This window comes from Epargyreus clarus, unplaced genomic scaffold (assembly GCF_041222505.1).
Source record: "Epargyreus clarus isolate Ecla_fem2 unplaced genomic scaffold, WU_Ecla_fem_2.2 ptg000024l, whole genome shotgun sequence".
In the NCBI taxonomy this organism is placed as follows: domain Eukaryota; kingdom Metazoa; phylum Arthropoda; class Insecta; order Lepidoptera; family Hesperiidae; genus Epargyreus; species Epargyreus clarus.
In genome coordinates, this window is record NW_027332231.1 from 3788436 (window position 1) to 3813436 (window position 25001).

At 33.8% G+C, this 25001-nt stretch overlaps 1 protein-coding gene and 1 long non-coding RNA gene across 2 annotated transcripts in view; both read left to right on the forward strand.

Annotated features, from left to right (window-relative positions):
• The window catches only part of LOC140752599 (uncharacterized), a 181988-nt gene that overhangs the window by 5543 nt on the left and 151444 nt on the right, over positions 1–25001 (forward strand). The gene's annotated exons all lie outside the window — the stretch shown is intronic.
• Positions 8974–10709, forward strand: LOC140752387 (uncharacterized). The gene is made up of 3 exons (XR_012103433.1): positions 8974–9338; positions 9843–9956; positions 10529–10709. It is a non-coding gene; the product is annotated as an uncharacterized LOC140752387 (long non-coding RNA).

Genomic DNA, 25001 nt, shown 5'->3' on the forward strand with positions numbered 1-25001 from the left:
AAGTACTATTAAGTATACCTATACAGCGTTAGCATTAGACAATCAGAAACTAAATACCATATAAAATAGGTATGCGTTTGTGAAAAGATGTAAGTATATTGTTGTAGTTTGGTGGAATTTCAAAAGTAGATTTCTGTATTAAAGTCGTGCCAATAATAAAGCCTTGTGCTACATATTATATTACGGGAGTGACTTTATTTCCCTTCCAACATTTCACTTGCAAAAATCGCAATTACCTAATCGTTCGTGATATATGTGAATTCATAGTTGATTTACGTATGTTTGTATCCGTGGTTTCTGTAATCATTTAGGAAGGTACACCGGACACGCAATTTTTTATAAACAATCTAACCTCAATCCCGCTGATGGTGCATGACGTAGCATTAATCAATTTTTTGAGAGATCGTGTAATAGAAAAATAAGCGACTTCTACAAAAAAGCGATTTAATCAGTATCCTGTGTTGCTTGATCATTAACGAGTAATTAATGGATTGAACGCGTGGAAAAGCGATTTTTACGATGTCGTGACTAAACCGAGCGCGTAGTAAAACGTGGAAAAACTAGGTTTTTATATGCATTTAACCGTTATTAGAACTTACACTGCTATGCTATTTCTTTCTGCTATCGGTTTTATGTGACTAATGACATGTAACATAAATATTTCTCGTTTACGTACACGATTAAAATATGGAATGTTTGTAATCATTGCTCACAAGCGCTGCATAATAGCGTACCAATCCATAAGAGGCGTGTTATCCATATGCTCATACAAAATTACAATTCGATTTTAATGTGTCCCAAATACTTACAAGTTGCCATATAAATCAATGCAAAGACAGGTTTCTGGTTGCCAACTCGCTATTTGGGTTCATAATAATTTAGATAATTTGACAAATTGTTTGCCGAAAGCACGTTTAACGACGGCTTGCGTCGATGTGAGAACCGGATTTCTGTGTGTTGTACAGTCAGCTTCAAATGTTGATAAACAGATCAAAATTTTAATAATACCTATACCTATACTATACACTGAAACGTCCAAAATTAGATCAAAACAACTAGCACCATAATTAGATGAACGTCGTAAAGCGTCAAAATTAGATGAACATTTAAATTGTCATAAGAAGTGAAACAGCGACATATCCAAACATACATACAAACATAAATGGAAACATGTACATAATAGCGCAGTATAAATGTCATATTGTTCAGCTAGGTACTTTTTACAGGTGCTCGTTGTGGTCAACTACTTATCAACTCAGTCTATACTTGTAGAGGCATATTTAAAATTTAGATCTGTTCATCTATTTCTAGAGCCGACTGTACCATAACGTGTATCTAAACAGACGCGTATTTATATTTTATATTTGTTTTAAGAGAAAAAAATCATTAAATACTCTCGCATTATAATTAAAATTTCTCAAAGCAGATTTCACGTGGCACTGATTGCGAACGCTCGGCGCTCGGCCGCCGGGTTAAAATACTTAACTGAGGAAAAACTTGGATTACTATGAACGAATTTAAATTTATTTTAAAACTGGGAACTTTGTAAAACTCAGTCTTCCTCCGGTGAACTTCTAAAAGGGGATTTAATGTCCGTTAAAGTCTGATAGTAACGACTTTCTAGTTTTGTTTACATAAATAATACTTTGGCTAACAGACACCGAGTTTGCCTTGAAGGTCCATATCGGTTTCATCTGCGTTGTAATATTATCTTACACGATTATCTTCATCGAGTATAACGTAGCTTTCTAATAGTGAAATAATTATTAAAATCAGTTCAATAGTATTTGAGATTACATATTATAAACATGCTTTTCATTTAATAAATAGTATTACTAATAATACGTAGAAGATAAAACGAAAACAGGAAGCATGTGGTCGTATATTACACAATATATAAGTACCTGTTATAACCATTACACTTCAAATAAAGACATTAGAGGGAAATAATCAATTGTATTTATTAAATACGTAAAATGTATTTAGCTAGCTAAAGGGAGACAGACTTTTCCGAGGCGTTCCAGTTTAGTCCTCAGGGGTAGCGGCGCATCTGTGGCCGACCTCAGGTAGGAATATCTAATCCAATCTGGGGTTGATTACAGATGTCCATGGGCGGCAGTAGCTTACCATCAGGTGGACTGTATGCTCGTCTGCTACTCCTATGTTATAAAAAAAGCTTATCATTTAAGATGCTACGTAAAACAATTCACTCATTGTTAATAGAATTCCCAGGAATGCAAGTGCAATTACACGGGACGAACTCAATGAAGCAACTCAATTAGGATCGGTGCATTACTCTCAAATGTTCAGATGAATGAACTTGTGATTGGCTGACGTTGGGACTTTCATTCTGTTTATTTCTTAAGGATTTTTAATCCACATCGATAAAAAAATCCTTTTAATTATGCATATGGATGGTAGGTATTTAAACTCTTCTTATTTAGAAATATTCATCATTTATTTGTTATTTAAATAAATACAGATATGTTCAAACCTACAGACTGTATAGATATACCATCGATCACTAATATATACATAATAAGTTAAACTGGTTCTCTATTATTAATCAAACAATATTGACATATAAATTAGTAAAATGTAAAAAAGTAATAACTGGTTATGTTTTATAGTTTTGGTTTGTTTCATAACTGAAACAATGAACCTAAAACTAAAAGTCGAGCTAAAATTGTTTTCTAAAATAAAATAGTCAACGATTTCTCGTGCAAATTGCCATTTGCAGTCTGTGCCCATTTGTTTAGTTTTTTCGACGCTTGTAGCGCCGCGGGGCGTAGCGGGCGGTCCGCGAAACTACCTCGCTTTGTGCTCGAGAGTTATCCCCTTTCGTGGGAATCGGCTATTGACGTTATACTTGGACTTATTGCTCCTTCTTTGTAATTTTAATAACCAGAAGTGCAGAAATTGTGGTTTTGCCTTTATATATGATCGATAGCGATATCGAATATCTTTGTGTTTAAACAAGGGATCGTTATTTTCATTCTGTAATGTTAAAATTATGTCTGTATGTTTGTCATATAAATATAACAAAAATAATTTATATCATTAAATCTTGTAAAAATTGCACCTAAGCGTACCTATAATTTATAGTGTCTTTATGTCAAATCATAGATAAGCATTATTCACGACGTATCTAAATTAAATACGTCGACAAATCTATTAAAATCCTAACTTACAAAGAACCAAAACAATGGGAGTGTCAATCAGATCAAAATCTTCCATAACGGTTAGACGTGATTCGATCTCGACGAGTAAAATTTGTTAATTTGAGCCGAGTCGTTATCGGTTACATTGTCAGTGGATGCGCAAGGCCTCTGTGCTCGAACAGCTCGATCAGCAGCACTCTATTAAAATCACACTTGATTAGATCTCGGCGCGGTTTAATTGAACACTCCAGTCGCGGTATGCGCGCCTGGTACCCGGCCCGCCGACCGAGCGAGAGCGCTCTACAAACCTTTTTTTTTGCCTCGCCGTCTTGCGTCCGATTCCTCTTTGAATTTTTCTTTTGTCCCTTTTGTTTGAGTTTTCATATCCTTCTGTTTTCCGGGTGGATTAATTTTAATTTCGATTCAAAGACCCGAGTCTTTTGTTTCGTTTTACTTTGTACGTATTCGTGCAGGCTACATTATTAGTTAACCGCTTGCATGTGCGTTTATTTTTACATTTCCAAAGTACTTTTTCAGTCAAGATTGTTTTATTTCTGCGCAAATGGCTGGTCATGTATTGTAAGTCTTTTTAAAAGCAAATTTGTCCTGTAAATCACGCAAGATTATTATATAATTCTAATCATTTGAAATTTATTGAAGTTATATAAATCCAGAAATCTTTTACATCTACAATATATGTTACGAATTTGTAGAAAAGCCAAACAGTTTGTAAAGTTTTGACATTGAGTGCGTTTTATTGGCGGGCCGTGCATGCGGGATGGATGGAATATTTATCGAGGGGTCGCGGGATCACGGCGCCGCCGCCCACTACCAATTTGCCGTCCGCCCGCGGCGGCTAGGGTTGTCAGTGTTGACACGGATTCTGTGGAATTGGCCATTTAATTTGCTTTGAAATTGTTGGGAGCTCAAATTAATTGGCTTTCTCAATTACATGACATATGAAATCATGTAAATATTTTATATCATTATGTATCTCTTTATTGCTAGATATAATGTATTAAGTATTCATTTCATTTTAATGAATAATTTTAGAAAAAGGTTGTTCCAAATTCCTAAATAAAGTTTTAAATTTAAATACGAATAAACTCTAATTCAAGTTCCAAAATATAAATAAAACGACACTATGGTTTCTTTTTACATTTAAAAAAAGATAAAACAGATTTCATTTATTTTGTAAGCTTCTACTATTTGTATTACCTACTTGGTTACTTTGCATCTTTGATAGCCCTGAAGCTATACCAAAAGCTCGACTCCAAGACGTGTTCTCAAACTAAACGCTATGCTAATGTAATGGGGCTCCATTTAATCACGGCCCACGGCCAATTTCAAATTTTCAATGAGACATTTGTAGCGACTTCATTTGAAGAGATTATTCTGCGGTAAAGCTATCGACTCAATTGGGAATCTTACTGTGCTTACGTTTATGAAGATATTTCTATCTACTTGACGTTTATCTTATTATAAGTACGCATATATTTATTTATTGCCTAAAGATTTTTCTATACTAATATTATAAAGAGGAAAACTTTGTTTGTTTGTTTGATTGTAATAAATAGGCCCAAAAACTACTGGACCGATTTTAAAAATTCTTTCACCATTCGAAAGCTACATTATCCACGAGTAACATAGGCTATATTTATATGAAATATTTTTGATAAATGGATTTTGAGGCGGTACAAAGTTTGCCGGGTCAGCTAGTATAATATAAAAGGGAGGCCAATAATGTAAATCTTTGCGAAGTGGAAATGAAAAAATCATTCAACTTAATTCGTCTAACAAAACTACGATCTTCATTACTAGCGCCCGTTATTAATAATCTATCTATCCTTTAGTTTACTAAAGATCGAAATTTGACAATTTGTAGTAGATGGCAAATGTCAAATTTCTATCTTTTGTCGACAAAACATATATTGCAAAAATCTTTACACAGTTTTATATAAGTGTAAAAGATGAAAAATGTCATATACTAAAAGAAAATATCTTACAGGTCCATTAATAATATTAAATTGTGATTGTCTCGTCGCGCTATATGGGAATATAAGATATTACCTCACTCGAGGTTAATCTTATTATAACGTGCTACAGGAATCTAGTATGTAGGTATTTAGTGCAGTGATATGAATTCCTCTAGTGCTTCCAGCCACATCTTCTAACAATCCGGTTTCGGAACCCAGGTTTATAGTAATTATATACGTATTAAAATGAAAAACCTATAGCGATGAAATGCATATCAAACGTCTATAAACGACAGTCATAAATGTTATAATGATCTAATCTAATAGTATTATATAACGGATTATAATCAATATTCAGGTCTACACTTAGCTAGCTAATATCTGACTTAAATAGCTTTATCTGACGAATTTCTAACACTACTATAGAATTGTAGTACTTAAACTGACTCCTACATTTCTTGTTTCCGCAACACATTTTAATTACGCTTTTTATAGCACTAATTCAAGTACAAATAAATCTAGTCCTGTTTTGTTTTGAAATAGATAGCTAGGATTTAATTATTTACCGTTTAAACTGTCGGAAAAATTTGTCTAAAAAATGTTCAAGACAATAGAATGTCTTGTGGCCGTTTTTTGCTGTAATTACGGAGACAAACTACGTTATTACATTATTAATGAGTTAATTACATTGGCATTCCTCTCAAATTACGCCCACCAGGGTTACAAATGATAGAAATTCAATGACGATATTTTTTTTCGAAAGTGGATGAAAATAAGAGATAGCTTTTTAAAACTGTGTATTTGATAATGAAATTATGAACCAAAAATGCTATGTAAGATGTGAATATCCTTTTATAAGACTTAATACAGATTTCTATAAAATTAAAAGAAAGGTATTAACAAAAAACAAATTGATAATTAATTATACTTATTAAACGTAACGTTGGAAAAAAATCATTCAATAACGGCATTCATAAACACAATTTAAAATATACATATTTTGAGCAATACCACTTCGGACTAGGCGGTCATTAGGCTATAAATATCTGTGAGTGATGTGTAGTTAGAACGCTCTACATTTGTTTGTAACATATGTTGGCTGATCACGATCTACATATTATGTGTCGCACTGCACCGGTTCGTGTGACGTCGTGTCTTGTTTACGGCCATAGTTGATTTTAATAAAATAAATCTACATTAAAAACTATCTAAAACATTAAATAAATTTTTGAAATTTATTGCTGTATACACAGGCAAGCTTTATTGATGTTTATTTGTTTTTTTTTTGTATTTTTCTAAGAAAACTTGATACCTATATCATGGAGTTGCCATGAAAAATCTTAATTTGTTTTACGCCATATTGGATTTAGAATTTTTCATTAAATCGCCATAATATCGCTAAGCTTAAAATTTCGGCGCAATCTGTTGGGGTTTAGAGGGTTAAAATTCAGTTGCAAGATTTAAACCTCACATACATACAAAGCAGTGATAGCCTAGTGGTTAAGAAACTCGGCCGCTCGATCGAGGGGTTCGAGGTTCAAATCCCAGGCACGTACCTCTGATTTTTCAAAAGTTATGTGCGTATTAGAAATAGAAATTAATTATCACTTGCTAGACGGTGAAGGAAAACATCGTGAGGAAACCTGCATACCTGAGAGATTTTATAAAAAAAAATCTCAAAGGTATGTAAAGTCTGCCAATTCGCACTTGGCCAGCGCGGTGGACTATGGCTTAATCCTTCTCATTATGAGAGGAGACCCGTGCCCAGCAGTGGGACAGTAATGGGGTGTTGATGATACATACAAAGCAAAAAAGTAACGATGTGTGTGTGATAATGTGACGATGGAAAACAGACTCCTAATATACAAAGGAATCTTTTTATCATTCACTAGATCCTTGAAGATAATTGCTGTCATTCTTAGTTATCATCATATTTTGCCCTTGAATATCAGTCAAAAATAGAACTGGGTACATTATACTACTTTTTAATTTAATTTTAAGTCTTTAACATAGATTAGTAAAGATACTTCGCCGCCTTGAAATTGAATGAAGCCACAAACGGCTTATTAGTAAGTTCTTTTTTTGAATTCTTGACAAATAAAAACATTTTTAGAGAACATTTACGAATAAATAACTAATACTGCGTAATTTACATAATAAATAAATAAATATTTATAATAATTATTTCAAATATTTAGGGACATTTTGACACGGAGACGTGGCAAAACGTTTTTACGCAACTATTTCAAGTCTCAAAACTGGGTACATTTTCTTGTTAGGAGTAATCTTTACTAATGGTCTTTTATGAATATCGGCCAAAAGTAGATCTGCGATAGGAGTGGGTAATCTTTACTAATCTATGGTCTTTTATGAATATCGACCAAAAGTAGATCTGTCAATATTGTTGTTTTTTTTTTAACTTTATCTTCTTATTTCGTCTCCAAAGATAAGTAATTTAGCGTTACAAGTGGTAATAAAGATACTAAAGTGTCCTTATAATGGCCGTGGCCTTATTGAGGACGTCGTTAAGTTTCCTTTGTAGTATTTTTACCGTATTGATAAAATACCAGTGAAAATACAATAATATTGCTCGTTAACTATTAATACCCACCTAAGATAAATCGTTTGAATTACTTATTTCTTTTATCGATAGTTATCGAAACGTCAAAAGCTAGCATCCACTTAACCACCTTCTAAGCGTATAGCATTAAAACGAGCACTTAAATCGAGTACATATTAACTATTTCTGCAACAGCTGACATGTTTAACACTCAATTTACGTCTGTTTCTCAACCGGGTCGTCTCCGCTTCCAAACCGGTACTCGCGTGCAGTGTGAGCAGGTAGCCTGATCGTAAATCACTACGGCGGTAATGCGTAGATAAGAGCTCTCTCATTTGTTTTCCCATTTCCCCGGAGAAATTTCTCGGCGACATTACCGAACCGCGTGACGTAACGAGCAATTACCTCGAAATCTTACAATTTCATAAGCTCCCGGCGATCGCACCGCTACACAAAGGACCATATTTTCTCATTATTATCTTTCGTAAATAAAGCTTTTATGTTTACTCTAAAGCGATGTAACCTTGGTGAATTTGCATAGAAGACGAAGGTGAAGATTACAAAGTAAATTAGCGTTTAATGTTTTGACGTGAACGTTTATTAGATAATAGTTGTTTCGAGTAATTGTAGTATGTATTACGGAATGTAATACAAAAGCCGCATTTTGCTAATTGTTTCTGTTTAATATACGAGAGGGACTGGCAGAAGCGGCATAGGTCTGCACGCCATCTCGCTTGATTAAGGCCAATTACAGCGTTCACGCGATCACACTGGCGCGGTTCGCAAATAACCTGCCATTTGGAGTGAGGCGTCTTTTGCCGGCGTGCCATTCCCATGTAGGGATCGGCGATGCCATCAAGTGGAATCCGTTTGAAGAATTGTCATAAACGGTCCGACGTGAATGTATCTACATTTACCTTTCTGTATTTACCATTTGAAAGAATGTTATCTTCAACATGCGTTCCCATACGCAGACTTTTAAAACATAGAAACAGTATGTTAGGGTAATATTGTGAGTATAGCATAAATGTGAAAAAGCTCATGACATATAAAAGGAATATTAATATCGTCATACTGTGACCATATCAATATCAAATAAGTCGATTTTCAACAGTATTGGAAGTGTACCATATATTTCTATTAAAGTGATTACAATTGGAACTAAATGTCCCTTAGACAAGCTTTCACTTTTTACTATGTTGATAGTTTCAGAAAATAAGTGGCACTTCCACTAACTTAAACACATACCCGTGCCGCAATGCATCTTGTAAAGTTTATTTTAACCTCTCCGACGACTATTGCACACTTATGTGCTATAAACCGAATATTACCGTTCGCTCGACTATTGCACACATGTGTGCTATGGCTACCACGTGAAACAAAATTCACATTTTTATCTTTATCTTACATTATTTTTACAAGGTGTCTGAGACAAAAATAACGATAAATAAATTATACACCAATTTGCTACAGAAAATTAAAGGCATCCATATAATATTTGATATTTTGAGACATTTAAAATTATACACTGTCAACATCGTATTACGCATAGATTTAAGTCATTTAAGTACTTTTAGTTTATGGCGGGAGTTCGGATTGTGCAGTTGTAGTGATTTGTTTTGTGTGTTTATAAGTGAAACAGTAAGTAAAATGTTATTTATTACTGATATTATGCATTATTAGACCTTAGTTTTATTGTATAATAGTGTTTCGTATCAATTTCTATAACATAATAGTGTAATTATCTTCATTACAATAATATTGATTTTACTTCATCAGGACTATAAAACAAAATGTTTATGTCGTTTTAGGTCATGGTATAAAGTATTATTGTGAAAATAATAAATAATAATATAAAAGAAGGGAATCTATAATGAAAAAAAGACATTCGAAATTTTGTTCATTATTACGAACATTTATTTCGTATTGTACGGTTTCGGATAAACAAGCGCTAGGGACGTGCCGTACCAATTACATCGTCATTACCGTTTTCATGTTATATCGATTTTCTTCCTAAACAATAACTTTAGTATTTTTTAAATTAAACAAATAATTAAAACTTTGTAAATATAAAAGCTATCGTTTGTTATTATTTTATTTTGATGTTTACTACGTATATAATATAATTATGTTTTTTTTTCGTAGAATTGGGAACTTCAGAAATCCTTTTTCCAAAACTGCTGCTGTACTTTTTGGGATTGAAGTATTGAAACAGAAAATATTGAAAAGCGGTGTGTTCGTTATAAAGTTGATCATCAAGTAAGTAATTATCAATAAATTATATGTAATACTAATATAGGTATACCTCTTGGACAACCACAATAATTATGTATGGCATTACGTACTTTTTATAACATAGGAGCCTACTCCTAAGACGAGCATGCAGTCTACCTGATGGTAAGTGGCTACTGCCCCCCATGGACATCTGTAATCAACCCTAGATAGGATTAGATATTCCTACCTGAAGTTGGCCACAGATGCGCCACTACTCCTGAGGACTAAGCGGAACGCCTCGGAAAAGTCTTGTCTCCCTTACCACACCCTTCAAAAGGGAACACAGTAGCGCCTTACACCGCTATTATTAGGTAGAAGTAGGAGTGGCGGTGGTGCCACCGGAGTTGATCCACATAGGGTTCTACCACCTTCAATTATTAGGTAGAAGAAGGTGTGGCGGTAGAAAAGTTAGGTAGAAGTAGGTTTTACCACCTTTTCTATAGGTAAGCACCATCTATGGATATACGTAGGTATAGACTTTTAACGCTTTTTGAATAGATGGATACTTTATATATTTTTTATTTATGTGTCCTTGATTTTATGTTTGTTTGTTTCAGTCATGATTTCAAAGAAGTATGTCATTATACTTGTCAGAAAACATGAAAACCTTAAAAATAGAAGAAAATCTGTCAGGCGACGAGTCAGTTGTATATACAACGACAGCTACGGTTTTTGTATGTGATATGGTTGATAGGATCACGTAATATCGGTTATAGTTGTTGTAAGTTGGTTATTTATACAAATGTTATGATGATTGTCATTGTTAAATTGTTAAATTAAAACTTCAAAGTGTGTACAATAAATAAATTACATTTATATAAAGGACGAATTTTTCAAGCGACCCTTCATAGCTAAAACCGAAACTATAAGAATTAATAAAAAGAGCGGATAGGAGTTACGAGGTCAATTTCGATAAAAAGTAAATCAATAATAAGATATTTTAAAAATGTATTTCACTACCAGGCATCGAACGAGTTAATTTCGAAAAAACACTACTATAAAAGTAAATAAAAAACGTTTTAGTTTACCATCAAATAGTGTCGCTTATAAGAATCATAATTTCTGGGAAATATTTATAAATGACAAACTAAAGGAAAAGGGTCATTTTTTAAATAAACATATTTTGTAAAAATCATAACATGAATCCTGTAGCTATAGATATATTTTGTCATTACCATGTCGATAACGCGAACCCATAAAATTATACTCTACGAAAATAGCTCAACATGCCTAAAGATTTTTTTCGAGAACACAAAGTTTGAAAAATTGTTATTGTTAATGTCAACAACACTGTCTTGTAATAAAATAACGCTAAAAATAAATAAACTTCGTTATACAAACGGAAATGATAATAATATTCTTATGGTACAGTAATAATAAAATATAAATGTAAACTAAAATCATATTATAATGTGGCATGATGATCGTGCGTACATACCGATATTGGAACGGTCACATCACTAGTACTTCTACGACTAGTCCGACAGTGTTTTGTTTTATGGTCATCTTTGAGTAATTTTGATAATTATTTTACTGTTTTTGTGTATCGGAGGTTTATTGTGTTATTTGTTATGTGTGGAAGTAAAATATGTTGGTTTTATTGAAAAAAATGGAAGATTCTTTCGTTGTTCGTGAGTTTTCTATGACAAAATCAAATTTATTGTAAGTTGCTATTTTAGTGTAACAAAGTGCCGAAATAGTATTTATATCAGTCATTTTGTAATTTTAGAAGAATAAAATAAAAACTAGTATGACTCTGTGTTGTTTTTTATTGTAAAACTCCTGAATTATTCATAAAATAGATAGCTTCTAACGAAGTAGTGTAACATGTTTTGCACATATTTTTTTTGTAATATTTCTAACAGAATAAACACAACACACGATATAATAGCATATTATATTTTATTATAACCAGAAAAATAAATAATACAATAAATTATTACACTTTTTTAGCATATAACTTCGAAATCGTTCATATCTAAGTATTAAGTGATTACAACAAAAAACACTATTATCGACCACTAAACTGTTATATCATACGATAATACACTTAATAATGAATCGATCACTTTTTATTTCATCCAAAAATATTAATTAATTTTTACGCAATCCGTCAATAAAGTAAACGAAAAATTTAGTAGCCATTTTCTAAAAAAACAAATTTTCGCGGGTGAGTTAACTGTAGACAAGTTGTCAATGTCAAAGTGAGTGGAAGTGTTAAAATAAGATATGTCATCTTTAGTTAGATTATTTAAAACATATGATAATGTGAGCCCTGACACGATGTTTCGTGTCGGTATCGCGATGAACACGAGTCTGTCCGCCGCACGGCTAGGGCTTGGCCTTAGATATCCGATAAAACGCCCTGAACGCCCACTTATCGCAAACAATGCGGATATAAATCGACTGCGATTCTCATCATTTTAACCCGTACACATACTGTCTTTGAAACTTGTACAAATACTCTTTGTTTGCTCAGGAGAAAATAATATGTGGAAACTATGATAATATGTTGTCTATGGTTATTAGTTATGCGCATATTTAATACAGGCGAGAAAGTTGTGTCACAATACTGTTGTAAATAAATAATAATCCTTATTAATGACAATGATGTAACACACAATCTATAGAATAATATCACAACTATGTGTTAATTACTTGTCTATGTGTTAATTACTTGTTATTATTAAAAACTTATTAACTTATGTTGGGGGTATCTCCAATGAAAGACTTGAATCCAGCTAGTTATTTTTAATTAATTCCATGACCTCCACAAACATCGTCCTTGACATCTGCCGTTTCCCGCCATAATACACTTTTGTTTTTTTTAAATCACGAATACAGCGTTACAGCCAATTTAAATATGTGGCCAGCATTATTTTTCGAGTGAAAGGTTTTAAACTTATTTTAATTTTATTTATTTTTATAATGTTAAACTAACGCAATAAGGTATAATAATAAATGTGACCTTACACTTATTAAAAATTTCATTTTCAACAGAATTTGAATTACGAGTATAAGTAGGTACTCACATAATAAATATTTCTTGGTTGTTCAAAATTATGTGTTTGTAAAATAAGAATAAATTATTTAACGTCCTCACAATGTTAATAATAAGGGTTAAGCTTCCAATCTATGCACGAAATAATAATTAATCGATCCAAAACCAATCGAACGCAACGATCGGTTGTACCAGGGTGGCATAAGCGCACAGGAGCGCGACTGTACGAAGCCACGAAGGTCGGCGTCGGAACCAGTTTGGCGGGACGCCGCAAGGTGCCGGCGGCCAGGTTAACTTCACTGTATTAGCATCATCGCCCGCCCTTTCATGTCTGCTTATCGGCGGGCTAGGCGATTTAAATGAGCCTATTCAATTGTACCGTGAAGGCCCTGCGGCGCTGCTCGACCAGTTAAAATACGGCGATTCGACTCGCATAAGGCGTCGATATCATTAGTAAACCTCGTACCTGCATCAACGCGTTATTTCACTTCGGTCTGCAATTAAACGATAAGATTTGCTTTAAGCGTTCACCAATTAATTAATTGATGTTGAAATTATTTTCACGTTCTCGAAATATCTGCTTTAAAATTCAATGTTTATCTTACGTAATACCAAATTCTCAAAATATTTTATAAAGGTATAGTGAAACGTGGTATATTAACAATAGCTGCATAGAATGAATCTTATGATTCTGAAATTTAGAATATGTATCTAAATATAAGTGTTGTCTTTTACTGCTATTTACTAAACAAAATAATTGACAAAGCTCGCTTTAAAGGAAATGAGGTATTTGACGACATTGATTCAAATGTTTAAGAAATAAGTACTGGCAATAAAACTGCAACTTATATATATAAAAAATATTTAAAATTAAACAAAATAAGTGAACCAGACATCATAGAAAATTAAATAATGCAATATTCACTTCATTTGAAAAAGGAGAACTTTCAATTTACGTTTCACTAAAACAAGCCTATCAAAGTTAGTAAAATAACTAAGTTATTCAAGTTATAACAGAACCTATTAAAGTAGGTAATACAAAATAATAACTTTAATATCAAAAGATAAAGAATAAAATCTACAACAAACTGTAATTGGATACCAGGCTAGTATGACAATCGAGCAGTTATTATTAACGCTGTCGATGTGAGTCCATGACGCAAGTTTTTAGCGGCGTTGTCTGTTCACGTATCGTTTAACAAGATAATAACGGTGTTCCGTAACATAAAACTGCCAATGTCGAATGTGCTGATACTTAGCTATTGATTGACGAGAAACGACGAAATGTTTTTAAAACTTCGTGTAATACTTATGAAACAATCGACTATTTTAATTACGATATTAAATACTGTGGAACTTAAGTTTCAACGAAACCGTTAAGCAAGTAATCGTTAAAAATTATAACGATTAAACAAATATAACATTAAATATAAATGATTGCTTTCCAAGAACTTTGAGAAATCGTAACACAAGAAGCATCAACAAAACATTAAAATTAAAATGTAACCTATGAAACGTGTAGACATTACATACGTAACCATCGTGAAATATTCTCGATTCTAGTTTACAACGCGACTTTACTTGTCTAAAGTCTTCTAAAAATTGACTCTGAATAATCATGTGATAGGTGATTTTTAGTAAAATACTTGCGAGAGCCCGCTCAACCGCCGTCCATCCCTCTGAGTGCCGCTAAATGTTTTAGTCTCTTTTTCGAGTTAGAATTTCAAGTAGAAGCGGCAACAAGTTTAGAAAAGCCGTTTCAACTGAGCACTTCGTAAAGTTAGATCTGTAGAAAGATTTTTAAATGATTGTGTTAATACGTAGGAAAAACATGTACACAGTTGTAAAATACACTGTTTTTACCCCATTGATGTATTTATTCATCTATGTGTTCGTGTGGTAAACCACATCTTTAGCTGGCAGTACTTATTGTTTGCGTTTTTGTTTCTATGACTGAAGTAGCATACGCGTATGCAGTTCCTTAGATGCTGTAACAAACTCCATATACATAGTGGATGTGTTTTTTTTTTTCAAAATGAAGTCATTCGATTCCCGGCTGGGAAAAAAGTATTTTGAAAAAGTAATGATAAAGTTTTAGTTTTTATCAAATTCGACCTCGTGACTCCTTTCAGCACTTTTCGCTTATCCTTATAGTTTCGGATACCGGAGTCCCTGTACGCCTATTTGAAAAAATCACCCTGTATATTAATCAGCCGCATATTACGGTTGTACCTCCTCGGTCAAAGCACATAATTCTACTTCTCCCATCTTTCATATTTTATGTATATTTACCGTTATTTTGCCTCACAAGTCCTATTAGAATGAATCGTCACTAACTCACAACTGTACATTACTAATACATTAAATAAGCATTACCGTGAGTTGCGATCTTAATCTTATAACTGGCAATTTGCAGGTACAAAATGCAGTTAGGTGTAAGACAAAATGTCGCTCCATTAACGATTGACTGGACAGCTTTCTTTTTATGTAATAGAACTAATAGAAGTGGAAATGAGATCACTGATCGACTTGTAAACTGTTTTGAGTTGTGTTTAGTTAAGAAGTAGTGTTGTGGAGTGTTCTATCCTTCCCATTATTTTTTTAAACACTTTCTACACTCATAGCTCCACACTAGGATTCCCTGTGGCGTGGGTGCCATGAACACACACAAAGACTAATACACAAACACCCAGACCCAGAACAAATGTCTAAATTCATCACTTAGATAAATGACTGGACGGGTATCGAACCTGGGACCCTTAACTCGTCAGACCGGTATGGTGATTATTCCGTCAATTATCGTGGGGAGAGACGCAATCCCAACAGTGGGACATAAAAAGGCTGCACACAGAGATAAACATTTGCCTTAAAACTTCAAACAAGTTTATAAAAGTCACATGTATTGTGGTACTTTTATACAAGGATGAATACGTAGATTCATCTTTTATTCACATTTTTCATTCGCCGCAACAAGAACCACATTTCGTTTTCACAGTTATGTAAACAATTTCACAAAACAGAACGATTCTTTCTCTTTGAATTAATGAAAGGAATTTAATTTAAACGATGCAAGAAACGCTGCTTTTTGCATTAAAATATCTTATTTATTAAAGGCGGATAAACTGAAAATAAATTCTGTTATGATGTTTTTAATGTAATATAAAATTATTTAACCGCAATGCAATACTAATGTATTGAATAGCTGTTAAAATAAGTAATTATTTATGTAGACAAATTAATACGTACCCAGCAAATTAAACTAGAGCAAGTAAGTTCACAGGGAACCTGAATAATCGTTACAGTTATTTAATCTGCTGAATAGTGGGTAATTTTAATAAGAATACATTACGTGCCCGCATTGTCAATTCGTTCCGAGTTGCCAACGCAATCAGACACGGCGAAACCACACCTGTGGGGAGCTATTTGATACGATACGTATCTAATTCATTAACACTTTTGCGCGCAAATGTACCTACGATTGCGTTGGTACATTCGTACGCAAAGATTTTGCGCGGGGGCGGAGTTATCTCACCTTGCTATCTTTTGTCTTGCTTGTTTATTACATCTCATCTAATGAAAAACGGGTGAATTTGTACAGTACATTTGAATTTTTTGCGCAAGCAATTTATTACAGCATTCTTTCATAACGTAATCTAAGGCCCGTGGATATTATCATACATTATGATCTACTACTGTCTCTAACAATGACTCATAGATGTTATATGACAACGTAATAGCGAGTTATGATACCGTTTGATGACGTTATTACACGGCTGACAGTTATTTAAGCATATATAACAGGGCAATGGGTACTAAATATATCATCGTCAACCCATTACTGTCTTATTGCTGGCAGCAACTTTCCTCTCAAAAGAACAAAGGTTTACATCAAGAAATTCATATAATATTTTATTTCACCTTATTGACTAGTAAAATTAAGACTAAACCGAAATATTGAGAAAAGCGTTATAAGTTAAAACAGTACTTACCTATATGAGCAAATGTAATTGCTCATAAAGCTAAGCCAAGCTCAGTAGTACCAATACGTATCTATATTTAAAAAGATAACTCATAATAAAAACGACCAATTAGAATTGCGCTGCTCTCCTAGTAACTAACGTCTCACCGTTCAATCAACTCACTTATTACAGTAGTCAGGAGATGAACGGAAATGTAATGACTAAGAATAGTATTGTAAGATAAAATTGGAATCAATTTCGCAGAAAGCCCGAGTCTTATAAAGCTTGAAATCTAGTGAATCCGTTAAAAAATAACTAATACTTCTCGACTTTATTAAAGTTAAAGTTTCTGATCTTTGGGTAGCTAATTTGTATTGACACAGACCACTGTAGACAGGCCACTTTGGAGGCAAATATTTCTAATTAAATACACGCCACAATATTACTAATTAAATTTTGTAACATTTAATATAATATAATTTTCGATATCAAATTGCAGAGCATGAAACAGATAAGTTATTCGTCCGTAATTTGACTTAAATCAAACTATTTTATAGACAGCTAAAATAAATTGATTGTTAAAGTAAAAAGTATTCAAAACGCCTAATAACAGCAGTGTTAGGCGCTGCTGTGTTCCGTTTTCAAGGGTGTGTTAAGAGAGACATACTTTTCCGAGGCGTTCCATCTTAGTCTTCAGGGGTAGCGGCGCATCTCTGGCCGACCTCAGGTAGGAATATCTAATCTTATCTGGGGTTGATTATAGATGTCCATGGGTGGCAGTAGCCACTTACCATCAGGTGGACTGCATGCACGTTTGCTTCTCCTATATTATAAAAAAATAAAATTGCGTATCAAAACATTGGAAAAGAAATGGCGATGACATGACAGTGATTGGAAAACAACACTCAATAACTTGACATCGTTTTATTAAAAAAAAAAAGTTACACTAATAAAAAATCAAAGATCAGAATACTGACAATATCTTATAAATTTATTGGAATAAATGTGCTACCTAATAAATCTTCTTTTCCAAATCACTCTTCGAGAATAATATCTTAATCACATAACGTTACTTACAATTAAATTTTAATATAATGCCCCTTTACTGCTATTAATAAATTAATTACAAGTTAATTAAATAACAGTCACAAGCCGAGTTTTATTTAGGCTTGCTCAATTTAAAATAGGAATTTTACTGCTTACAATATGTACGGCCCTATCAAAATTAATTGTTTGATAGTTATAAATAAACTGGGGTCATGATAGTAAACACTTGAGGTAATAAGAGGTCTCGATGTCAAGTCTGTATCAGAGTAGATAAAATTATAACAACATTATTCGAAAGATATTATTAACTCTCTGAATTGAAGTTTATAAGTAAACGTTGGTAATTTAAGATACAAAATTGTAATTAAATTAAGCCTTCTAATTGTTACAACCCTATTGGATAGATTACTATGCTCATCAAATTTAACTATTCAATAGACAGGGGTAAAGTAAACTAAGCGGATAATAGATAGATCGAATAGGATTAGTATTTGAACGGATTAAATTGGAATAAATCTAGCAACTACCTATTCAATCAAAAGCCGCGTCTGCTAAAGCCAGCGGATGATGTAAATGGCCTTTGTGGCCGAAATTTGGGAGCGCTCACCCTGTACATTGTGTTCCAGCCTAATAACGACTAGCCCTCTCTCGATCCTGTATCTAGTAATAACGAGATTCTATTGCCCACGTTTCGTGGCTAATAACAACTTTGGTAACAATAACACGGCTCGGCTTTACCAAAAGTTTATGAGATTGTTCCCGGAGTACCGCAAAGTTACATTACAATGCTAGTATCAATAGACTACATATTGTTTGCGAACATTATTTCAAATACTGAGTAAATGTTAGTAACACTGCTCGAAGCGAGCCCATTCAAAAGTTAATAACAACTCGTGAAGTTAGTCGTATCACCTCCAAATTGGCCCTAACCCCGTCACCTGAACGATATTCGCTATTCTCTTTGTTTAATTTGCGGGGATAACCGACGAAATCTGGAGGTACGAGGGTAGCTACGGTTTCCATAACAACACGCGCCTGGTGGTCGCCCCCTCCCCCGCGTGCGCCCGCCGCTGTATCGATCCCAGCGCCCCCCGCCCCTCCACTCCAAATCAAATTACAGGAGCAGAGCACTGAGCAAGCTGGCATACTCGCACTCTACCGCTCAGCGCCCTCTACCGACAACGGTCTCCCTTCTCGACTCAATCAACTTTGTATTGCCGTAATAGTATTTTAATTTCATTGGCGCGCTTTTGACTGCAGCCCCATAATAGCTTGTTTGCAAATTAGTTACACGTACCGTTCACGGCCGATCTGGCCTACTTGATTAACGTTACAGCGAACATTAAGGTAATTAATGTCCGCAACTATCTAGTGTTGTGTAGTCGTAATTTAAATTGAAACACAATTAATGAAAGTTAAGAGACATTGTATAAGTGTTGTTACTTAAGATGCTTAACTAAATACATATGATTAGTTTTGCTAAGGTTATTTTGTATATTCTTTAAATGTTAATTCTTAAATAATGCGACTAATATGTATGTAAGAAAATATTTAACGTACCTAATAAATCTGTAACATTTAAAGTGTCAAGATTAATAACAAAAAAGGCATCTGAATGAGCTGTGAAGTAGGCAAGTTTGAAGCGAAGACAAGAACCTGCCAATTGAAGATTTATGCGCTCAAATTGGGAACATTGATTTGACCCAGTAAAAACTTTATATGAACGGCAGAATCTATTAAAATAGTTACTTTCGAAATACTCCGAAACATAAGACTAAGTAAATTTCAAAGTAAATAAATCTTGAATGTTTGATAATAAATTAACATTAAACCGCCGTCTAATTTGGTGAAATTCTGGGTATATTCCGTGAATTCCTGCAATCTAGTCGGTTCCGCTCTCATGACATCTTGTTCGCGTTGCCAACAAATTAGAGCTATTACTCATACCGAATCGTGTCATAATAATCTTGTGTTGAAATAATACAGTGATTGATTCGCGACATGGAATGCGCGACAGTTAATACAACTCGTGCATTATCGTTTATTTTATAGCGTTCGGCAATAAAATCGATTATAGCATCGAAACGCGAGCGCGAGGGGCCGACAGCCGCTCGGGGACATTTTAATGAGGGAATGCCGTGATGTCGAGCCGAGCAAACCGACCGAACATTTGTCTCCCCCCGAATAATGGAAAAGCGTTGAAAGGATATTTATCAAAAACGCCCGAGCTCCTTGTTGACTCGTTTTATTCGCTATATTTTATCAATCGTTTAACGAGCGAGCAAAAATGTGCGACCGAGAAACCGCTCGACACCGGAACGTTTCGAGATCGTTTGTTACTCACGATCCCGCATGCTCTCAAAAGTACCAATATCGCAGCGTAATGTCGTTATAGATATTTTCTGGTACACGGTGAATTTGTCGCTAAATGATGTTTGCGTGTTCTATGATTGCGATGAGCATGTTTTTGGATCGCCGCCAACAATGTTTAGACACGTCCGCGAACAGTTTCAAGATAATCTTTTCATTCGTCCCGCAGTGATTCATATCGTTTATTGACTGCGTGGCTCCCTGTTATTTCAACTAAATGAATGAAGTGATATTTCAGAGTCAGGAGTTTTTAAAGTGATATAAAAGTTGGCATTACAACAGAAAAACTTTGTGAGACTTAATTTGGTCATGCGAGTACGCTAAATCAAATTATAAGTGAGCTTGGATTTCCGCCAAATGTTACTTTGTTTCCAACTCGGCGGGTATTCGTATCGACCAAATCGAAATACGTTTCCTTGTTCTAATGAATATGATTTGGGAGTCCCGTAGCACCCCGATTAATTAATTAGAACAAAAGCGATCAGTATGGGTGCGGGAACACGTGTAGTGAGTGTCGAGAATTCGAGATTAGCGGCGCGATATCGAGTGACCTATGAGGGTCGTGACTTGCGGGGCGAATCGGCCCGCGTCCACAGACCACATAGCCACCGCATACATACCTACACTATCTAAGTGACTAGAGATGGACGAATGGATTTATATTCTAACGATAAGTCGAAGAAAATCTGTGTTCGACTTACATTAAAAGTTTCCACAGGGGATTTCATGAGGATTTGTTGAGTGAGATATGTAGTATTGTCTTTTCTGGGTTTAACGGATTTAGAAAAATACATTTCTGTATTAGGTATTCTATATTTGAAAAGTACGAAATTGTGAAACAAAAGCAATACAAATACTATTAAAATTTTACTTGTTAGACAAAAGCTGTACTTTATTTATTTGTATAATATTTCTTCATACAATTTTCAAATATTGAACGATGATTAAAACAGTGTCTTTTAATTGCGTAATTCGATCGTGCATTTCGACACTCGACCATCACTAGTGAGTGCTAATAAACACCTACAACGCCACGCACGTACGGTGCGCCGGTACGAACCCACTTCGTGCGGACACAAATTGGTTTTGTTCGTATCGAACGTGCTATACAACCTGCGGCAATTATTTCCTCCTTATTGTGGTTGACGGGTGATGGACTCACAATAAGCGTCTTCACTTAGATAATTACTCCGCTTTTACCTGCCCCAGCGGGGATTGACGTCGTATTAAGCAAAGCAAATTTGCCGCGCATCAACTTTGTTGTAGTAATCAAATTTGCTTACTTAGAACTCGTTGGTTACAAAACACCTCTATCTATCTGACAACCACTGTAAATGTATTGTCAGCGTTCGTGTTCGGAGAATGAATACTTAAATAGAATTGATTTTTGCATTAGCATTTCATGATTCGCCGAATGTGCTGTCGTGAAATCAATTTCAAATTTGTGTCATTAATTTAACACAATTTCGCTGATATAATCACGAATATATTTATAAAATTATACTTTAATGTACACTGAAGCAATTCAGTGTCAAAATAAAGAGAAACAAGAAAATATGATATAGTATTTTCATAATATAAAAGTCAGGTTATCCTCTTTCAACACGCCACAAACTTCTGCAGCATAACATCTGATAAAATAAAAAGTAGGGAGCCCTTTGTAAGCTGCCTATCTAATCATATTGAAATAGAAAAGGCGGTAAGGTTGAAAATATATATCAAACACAGACTACTTCTTATTTAGTTTATCTCGGCGAGATAGATAAAAACATATTTTATGTTCGTTATCTGCGCGCCGCCATCGCATTTATTAGGTCGGTACTAGGCGAGCATAAAACTAAAGAGAACTATTTGGCTTAATAATGTCGTTCGTACCGGAGTTGATACGCGTGGGTGCACTTGATATTCATATAAACTTGCTTATCAGACAATCTCTCGGAGCATCGGTTCAAGATGTTTTGCATGTTAAGACCATGTGGAATCTTGTATCGCTATAATTAAACTTGTGACATTTAAGCTAAAATTAAATATTATAGGCGTAACTACATATTGTGTGAAGACTGTGCCTTTTTATTGCCCCCTGGTATTGTTGAGAATCTTATACAAAACTTTATTCCTCGTGTAACTAATTTACTTTAAGTCAACATTGTTATTACAATGTAAGGATGAACATAATAATAAAGCTAGAGGTGTCATGTATCTTACAATCTACGCACAAGTTCTTAGTAATTATGTATTATGTCTGTGATTATTCAGATTCCAATTATCAATATTATAGTTGCCAGTTGGACACAGACGAGTAAATGCATTATAAAGTTAAATGAAATAAAACCCAATGCCCGTAGGCCAAGCGGCCAAGTAGGTACTCATTTATTGTTTCGTAATAAATGTTTTATTTCATTTCATTTCATTTCACAGATCAAATAATTTTATTGTATTTGGAGTTGTGTGTGTATAAATAGATTCATGTGCTATGTGTTATTATATTCTTAAAAATAAATACAATACTTAAGAATACAAAAATACTTAATAAGGATTTATTTTTCAACAAAAAATGTTCTTAACCTTAAAATTGATTTCATAGCACAAACTTTTGTTTTCCAGAAATATAAATAAAAACTGATTTAAGTAGCAAAGATACGTTAATTCAGATTTTTAAATTAAATCAGTAAATATATTAGGCTCGACTTGGCGGTGGCACTGCCGTGCCTCCAGATATAATCTCGAGAGTAAATTAAGTAAAAGTCTCCATAACATTATTACAGTTATACTTACACGATTAGCTTTCTTCTTTCAAGTCTTATCTAATAATGGCAAACATATTATATTATGTGTCTGTAATGTAAATGTAATAGTCATAACTGTGAGGCTTGGAGAGTAGACAATATTACTGATTTTTACACGTAAGGTATAAATGAGTTTATCGTATTTGTGTGCCGGATCAATATCATTAAGGTATCTAAAATAAAACAATTAAATTGTAAAAATAAAATAACAAACTTCTTGCTCTTCATAATTTCACAATACTTAGGTTCTTATAATAATATAAATGTTGATTTTTATGCTTATCTTTGTACATCATCATATCAATCAATCATCATTTAATAATAGCTATAGTCGAGTTATGAAATTCAAAATAAACATAATTAAACTCAGCGTTCGGTATTTGAAAATCGAATGATGTAATAATTCAATTCATTTATGCCTTCCTTCATATTATTATCTTTAAGAGTAGGCTTATAGTACCTATTACTTATACTTTTATTTGAATTAAGAACTTTACAGTAGGTATATGTTTAATATGATAATTAATTACAAACAAAGTATATTTAAAGTAATTACTTTAGTAATTAAGCATGTTTTGCACCGGAGGCGTTTATAAAAGTAAATCTAATTACAGCCTAGGGATACCTAGTCAAAGAAATAAGGTCGCCATTTTCAGCCGCAATTTGGCGGCCATTTTAATGTAAAATTAAAACGTCAATGAACATGACGAAAAAAATCATTGTTCCGATTTTAATACCCCTAATTATGTCTTCTTTGGTACATTATTTCGTAATAAATTACAACCCTGCAACAAAGTTCGCCAAGATTTTGATGCGGGGTTGGTATTTTTAATATCCAAGGTTTTGTTCAAATTCGTCTGCAATCATGCGTTCACATTTTGTTTCTTTTATAAAATTAAGTATATGTACCTACTTATATTACACAAAAATATAATCTTTATGATGTAGAATTATTGTAGATTAAATATTTGTTTTATGCATCGTTAAAACTTAACAATATAATGTAATTTTGTTGCATTTTTTTAGTAAAGTAAAGCTTTTGTTTTCAATGAAGTCCTTTTGACAACGACACGGTTTAATGGCTATATATCTCACAGTAATATAAGTAGATTTTCGCATCAGCGCTCATAAACACTATAAAAAGTAACCCGAGACGCTTGAAAATAAAAACGTCAAGCACTCGAGACCGGCCAGCGGGTAACGTGAAATAATAAACAGTAGTTTTGTTTAACCGGAGGAGCGGCGGAATATATATATATTACCGGCGGAATATACCGCGTACGGGACTTTCTCACGAGTCAAATAACCATCGGTTTTGAAAGTAACGAGCCAATAGCAACCGTCATAAAAACAGATGAGCGCGAGTCGGTCTCGTAAACTAATGGTTCCGTATCAATTTAACATTTTGTATTAAAAATTGTTTAGTAAATGAGATCGAGCAAAAACGCGGAAAATAACATGTTTCTTATAAGGGAAGCCTTTTTATTTGTAACGTTAGTTTACTTTGTCACGTGCTACTATGGACTATGATTATTTAATACACATTTTATTAGAATTTCAAGTGTCTATCTATTATATTTCACGAGATAGCTCTGTGTCCTTTCTTTAAACATGGTCGTGTTGGCAGCTAGGGTAATAAATACAGACATACACACAGAAAATCTATAAGTCTACCTTAAGGTTCAAGATATACAGCGCCGTGACGGATAGAGGACAACGGACGTATAGTAAAAAGACTAATAGGGATCCATCGGCATCCTTTAGAACCCTAAAAACCTCTAAAGAGAGCCACTCATAAATAAAATGAGATTACGGTGAAGCTTAATAGAATTCGTGATTATTCACGTTCCAATGACGACGGGCCCTT